Genomic DNA, 7,042 nt, shown 5'->3' with positions numbered 1-7,042 from the left:
CCTGGATGGTTTTTTCTTCATTGAAATGCACATTTTGTCAAACGTTGCAATGGAAAATGTTTCCTCAGCATGCTGTAAGCTCCATCTGTCTGAGAATTTCAAGAGGAAAGGTGTGGGTCGGCTCTTTGGAAAAGGACTGGCAGAGGTGGGAGGCTGTGAATAGTGATATGCTTGCTGTGTGGTGGCTGGACAGATGGATGGGAGAGTGACAGGCTGCTGGTTTGGTTTGGCAATGCTTCTTAGATAAAGCCCAGAGCACTTGGAGCCCTGGGTGCCATTTCTCTTATGCTGTGCTTAAATGTAAATAAATGAACTTTTTGGTGTGTGTATTTCCAGAGGTAGAACAGAGCATCTAGGTGCCCAGGGCACTGGTGATGCGCAGGATCAGCAGTGACTTCCAGCTATTATTTTTGCACCCTTCCCCCTCTAAGTTCGTGCCCAGAGCTGCTGCCCCAGTTGCCCTAACTTAGTTATGCTACCATGTTTCGTCCATAAAATGTAAACCTCCTTTCAGAAAAGACTTCTGTGTAGTTAAACAGGAGCCCTGGGCAGCATGTCTGATGTTAGTGCCTATTCTTCTTACCTCCTGATGCTACTAGGGCCTTTCTTTATCCAGCCACTGAACTCCCATGGGTTTTAAAATTGTGTACACTTGTATTCATACCAATATTCAGTGGGTACAAGGTAAATTGACAGTAGCTGTGCTGAGATTTATTCTTGGTCTTCAAATATATTTCTTTGGTCATGAAATCATTGTACTGTTCAGCAAAACATGTTTACTGTATCAAAATCCAGGGTCAGCTGGACTCACCACTCAAATGTGATAGGTGCTGTGCATGTACATGATAAGAGACAGTCCCTGCCTGAAAGAGTTTGAGACGAAGACCCCTGTTCTGCTATGTACAGTGCATAGACAGACCAGTGTGCTTGTGGAGATATTCATTGGAGCATGATAGTGAAGTTACTGGACCTTCTGGTAAACAGATTTAATTGACTTGAACTACTCCTGGCCTGGAGGTCTCACTTGGTGACAGCTTTCCAGAGATGTCATGGTAGAGCTCAGCAAATCACAGTCCCCTGCTTAACCTCACACCAGAAATCCATCAGGGCCTTGGTGTCAGCTGGCAGCACACAAATGCAATGTTCCCCGATCACTGCCATGAAACAAAAAAGGTCTGTCCTAGAGCTGGAGAACTGCAGCTACTGGTACAGGAAGCAATAAACAAATGTGAAGGTTGAATTGATAGGCAGCCTCCCACCCCAAACTAAGAAATTGATAGAGGACAGGATAAGACGGCCCAGGGCAGCTGTGACAAAGCACAGAGTATTAGTGGCACTTGAATGTGATGTTACAGTATTCATGCTACAAAGCAGTCATATTAGCAATTGATAAACTGTGTTCTTTTAGGCATTAGCATATAGCCCTCCCTACTGTCACAGCTAACCCATGTTAAGAGCACCACAAGTGAGAGTTTTTGTGTATGTGTGGGCAGGGTTGAGTTTTAATAGGAGCTATGGCATGAGAATAGCCCAGTGTAGCTCAATGCAGCCACTGTGCTCTGTCCTTGTGGTATGTTAGGTATGGTCAGGGCTAAGTATGTGTGACAGATGAAGAATAGAAGGACATATAATCTATCCTCATTGTAGAAATGGGGTGCTGAAAATACAGAGGGGTTGTATGATTTGCCTGAGGTCATACAGGAACTCCCTAGCAGAGGAAAGTATTGAGTCTTGACTTAGTCAACTCTGCTCCTGGTCCCTGTTCATCAGATCATTTCTTCAACTGAAATCCTCCTTTATCATTGAGCACCTACCTTTATTCTCTCTTGCTCTGAACCAAAACCCCAGTACCTCCCAAGCTGCTGCGCTCCAGAGCTGGCTGCCTGGGCCCTGGGGTCAACACAGCACTAGCTGCTGCAAAGGAGATCGCAGAAAGTACATACTTGCTTGTATTTGAGCTCTGCCATAGTTTGCATTCTCTAATCTGCTTTTGCTGAACCAGTGGGGTGTCACATATTTGCCTGGGAATGTGCCCTTGCTCTCTAGATTATTTGCAAACAAAATACAGCTGCCATCCTGTGTAGCTTTTTGTGAATTTAATCATTAAAAAATGCATTGAAGGCAAACGTGGAGGCCTGGGGGAGGGTTGTGTGCTGGCATGTGAGAATAATGTGATTGCCTTTGTAGCTGCTTCTCTCAAACAAATCCATTGCCCACTCAAAGAGAATCACTCAGCACCTATACATGTGACAGACTTCTGCTCCTATGTGTGCTAATTACCATGCGTCAGGGCAGACTTGATTAATCGAGTCTGCTGTAAATCTGCTGGAGCATGATAATTAGTGCACTCCTGCAGACTCCAGGTCAGGTGTATTCAGCATCCTCACACTTCAAAATGGTGATGGGGTGCTTGAATTAAAGCACATTGAACTCTGAATAGGGGACACTGAATACACATGATGCTACACTCAGAGTTGCTCTAATTAAAGCACCCCACCCTCCACCCCAGAGCATATGTATAGATGCTCACTATGACTAGACTTTGCCAGGACAGTTCTGAGTTTCAGGGCTCTCGCCTAGAGCCTGCATTGAGTCTGGGATTTTTGTCCTGAACTTGCAGATTTGGCCCTAGAGCAGCTGTATCCTTTCTTCCCCTCCAGTGTTCCCTAAGTGCAGTGTGGCATGCTGCTATCTGCTCAGGTGGACACAGCATGACACTACCCAGTGTCCTGTGAATGTAGGTAGCCATGTGTTACCTCCTGAATAGGATCCAGGATAGCCATGTTCACATGATGCTGCCCCTAGGCGGATTAGCTCTGCCTCTCAGATAATAGCCTGTCTGCAGGGCTTACAAAGAGAGCTATAGTCACTGAGTGGTAGAGGCCCTTTCTCGTTCTGGAGGTCCCTTGAGCATCTAGGTCCGGGTTTTACACTCTCAAAGTTGGTTACTGTTACTGAAACTTGGTCTCTCTTCATAGGTTTCCATAAGGCTGTCCACAGTGCATTGCTTAGCAAAATAAATAGAACAAATTAAATAATTATACGCTGTGGATGGAGACCAGTCCAAACTCAATCCTTGTAAATACCTCCCCCACAAAACCTTGGAAAAGAGCAGAACAGGAGCCAGACATATGCCATTTTATCCTTCAAGCCGAATCCAATTTCTGGATCTGACCAGCCTCGAAGTGTAGGAATATTTCAATCAAACGTTTTGCACCATGGCCTCATTTCTGCTTCTGGTCCTGCGACATTGTTACTGCACCATAGCGGAAGCGGTAGCATTCTGATTTTGCCTGTTTCAGGTTTCACTGATTTAAGTTTTTTACTGGCCAAAGCAGCAGCTGCCTTGTTTCTCATGGCAATGATTCTTCTGCTTTCTTCTATTGCTGTTGAGAAACTCCTCAGGATGATCCTGCCCATTTCAGCTCCATTTGAGTTTCATTTAGGAACTTATGAAGGCCATGAAACAGCTTGTTGTGAACCCTAATGTCTGCAATATAAAGTTCAGGCTATGCTGGCTACTTTGGATTAGACCCAGGGGTGACATAATAGTGTTTTTTCCCTCACTGGATGAGTGTAAGCTCTAAGCCTGGCCTGTGTGCAAGCTTGCACTGATTTCAATCAGTTTCCTGATGCCAGCTGAGTTATTTTGAGTCCTGGCTGTATGCACACACCCTTATACAGGAAAAAAAGCTCAGCTAAATAATGTAGAATTCAATAACAGACCAGTATCAACAACTTTATTTCAAAGCAAGAGGGCTCACACATAGACTTGCATTGAAGTAGCTAAATCAGGTTTAACTCCCCCTTTTTGTCACTTGAGTGCATTTTTGGTGTGGAGACTAGCCCTTGATTTCACTTTTCTAATATGAATGCTTATGTTTATGAATTGAAAAGATGCTTCCCAAGCAAGCCTCCTAAAACCTGCTGTTCTATGATCATTCCTACTAATAAACATGTTTGCTGAATTATTCTTTGAGATCAACGGAATATGCACTAAAAATGGCTCAGATCCCTAGGTGGCATAAATTAGTGTAAACTCAAAAGTGTTGAGGGGAAATGCAAAAGGCCTGCATGTGAGCAAGTTTATCAGGTTCAGCTTCAAAAGACTGTCAGTGCAAAAGGCTGTCCTTCCATTTAGTGGAAGAACTAGGAATTCTGTTTAGTTAGGAGTGTTCGCTTAGCTCAGTGATTCTCAACCTTGTTAGACTCAAGGCACCCCTCAGAAAATGCCATCTCTGAACTTTCACTCATTTCTCGACTACAGGAAAATAATAAAGTAATTCTTCTGTTGCAAAGAACTTGGAGCACAACAGGTCAGAATGTTTTTTACATGGATTTGTATTTGAAAACTGGGTTTATCTTATGAGTCGTAACTAGGTGGGTTAGTCTGAAGTCAAGTAGAAGACAGGGTAGATTAGCACCTTATAAAGTGCCTTTATCTTTTGAGTCACATGAAGGTGTTAGGTGTGCAAACAGTGATAATGTTGCATGGCACCTTGTGGCAACTTTAAAAGGATCTCATGGCACCCTTGTTGAGAATCACTGGTTTAGATCAATGTTACTAAAGTCTGTTCTGCTCTCATCCAGCAGCATGTTTCAAGTTTATTTTTCTATACAGAAGAGCCCCAGTCAGTTACTGGGCACAGTGACTGGAGGCTATGGATGGATATTCTTGTGGATCCTTTTGGACAAATGTTTGCATGTGATGTTTGTCCCCCTTCAGTGAGTTTGGGCTGTAGTGCTTAACAAAACCAAGAAATGTCACTTATTACAAACTAGTAACTGAGGTGGAGACAGATGGTCTCATTGTTTTAAGCCACGGGTGGGCAAAAATGCGGCCCAGGGGCCAGATGTGGCCCACCAGGCCATTCTATCCAGCTTGCGGGGCCCCTAAAAAATTTAGAAAATTAATATTTATCTGCCCCGGCTGTGTGTCATGCGGCCCTTGATGGCTTGCCAAAACTCAGTAAGCGGCCCTCCGCCCAAAATAATTGCCCACCCCTGTTTTAAGCTAAATAATTGGGTTGGTTGTGAACAGTGACTTCAGCAGCTGGATGGAAATGTACCAGGTGAGAGAGCCAAGACTCCCCTGTGGCTCTGACCCGCAGGGCAGGTAGCCCTTAGCAAGACTGGGGGGCGGAGGGGCGGGGTGTCTGTGCATGCCCCTCCTGCTGAGCACGACTGATGGGATTGCTCTTTAACCCTTTGGCATCCATAAGCTTTCTCCCACTTTGTTTTGGTTGCCAGAGAACAGCAACTTGTGCCTAGCCTCTGAGTAGGATTCAGGGGCCCAACCAGCTGTGAGTGACCCTTGGGCAAAAGAGATTTGTTTTGTGCGTTTGTGTCTAGGAGGAGATGGGTTGTGAAGACCGGAGGGACAGGGTTTGAGGAACAAGGACTCCTCGGTTCTGCTATGGGGCTAATAGGCCTTGTTTGCATTGCTTCTGGAGCACTGTGGTGCATGCTTACCCCTACTCTACATCACACCGAGTGAGGCATTTAGCATCTTAGAGCAGCCCTTAGCACGTGCCAGTAAATATGTCCAAGAGAGGGAGTGATACTGGGTGTGGTGCAGGGTTGTTCTAAGGGGAGATAAGGTCTCACTTGGGAGATCTGGCGTGTGCAGAACAGGAGCAAGTGGTCCTGTTCCCCAGCAGCGCATCCGGGCTCAGCACACAGGCAAGGCAGGCAGGCACCTTGTGACAACCTGTATGACCTCGCGATGTCTCTTAACCTGTACTTGCTGGGTGACAGGGTTTCATGCAGCAGTTGTTTGAAAGGCCTCAAGCCTATAACATCAACACAACTCCCTGTGTCCAGACCAGCAATCCCTGAGACAACAGTGGGCCCCTGCCAGCAAATAAGCTACTGGACAAGCTTTCACCAGCTTGCAGGCTCAGGATCTGTTTCGATGAGCTGCCTATTAAATCACATGCAGAGAAACACAGGGTTATATTAGCAAACCAAGTGATGCTGTGCTTTAAAAGGGCACAGAGAAAGCTCCTTTTCACTGCCCTCGCTGGCTCTCGGCTTCTCTTCTGCACTGCTGTACTGGCAGCTCTGCTTCCCCTTTTCATTTCTTTCACCAATGAGGCTTTAATTATCCCTGTTTTGCAGTTGGGGAAACTAAGGCACAAAACTGCAGGCACTCACTTCAGAACTGGGAAGAGAACCCAGCAATGCCAATGTAACACAGCTGAGAAATCCTGTAGCCCTTACTCTTGTGAGCTGTCCATCGAAGGATACTTGCATCAGTGAGGATTTCAGGTTCAGGACTATGAACAGGCCTGTATCAGAAGCTGCGTGACTTCATTCTCCCCTGTGAGACCATCAAGCCTTTAACCAAAGAGATGCTTATTCCCTAGTCCATACTTACTTGTTGTTAGATCGATTCAACTTGGGGGTCTATGACCAAAAGCATCCGTGCAAAGTGTTTGGGCAAGGTAAACAGGCAGACAAGGCTCTTTGGGTAAAGTTTGTGCGAAGTAGATACATCCACAGCCTCCTGCAAAGGAACTGTGCCTGTTCCACCAGGTGAACAACATGCTTTAAAAAATGCCCACCTGCATGTAGCTGATCCTAAACCTGTTTGTCCAATTAACTGATTTTTTTTCAGTCTCTGTGGTAAGCGACCTTTCCTGATCTATTTTTTTTCCTTTTAAGGCTGACATTTAAGAAAGGAAAGAAGTCATGAGCAAAAAACTGTTATAACAGCAATAAAACCATGAGGATCAACAAAGCCAGGAAAGTCTAATTGGAGCTGGTCCCCAGTTTCTATGCCTTTCAGATTGAAATTTGTTAAGGGCAGAATGTTAGCTTTAATTTCCTGGTCTGGTTGTTTTTCATCACAACAGGGAGTTGACCTGTGGGAAACGTCTACTGCTCCTATTAGCCTAACAAACTGACTGGGATATGCTGAAAGGCAGAGTGTGGGCTGCTGAAGTGCCTCTGCCTGTGAAGAGGCTCATGAAAGTAATTAAATAAAGGATAACAGCTGTTGGCAGCTGGAGGCTCTCATGCTGTGAGTTCCTTACTGAAA

The sequence above is a fragment of the Alligator sinensis genome, unplaced genomic scaffold, assembly GCF_000455745.1.
Source record: "Alligator sinensis unplaced genomic scaffold, ASM45574v1 scaffold250_1, whole genome shotgun sequence".
NCBI lineage: Eukaryota > Metazoa > Chordata > Crocodylia > Alligatoridae > Alligator > Alligator sinensis.
The sequence above is the reverse complement of the archived record's forward strand: the minus strand, read 5'-3'. Positions refer to the sequence as shown.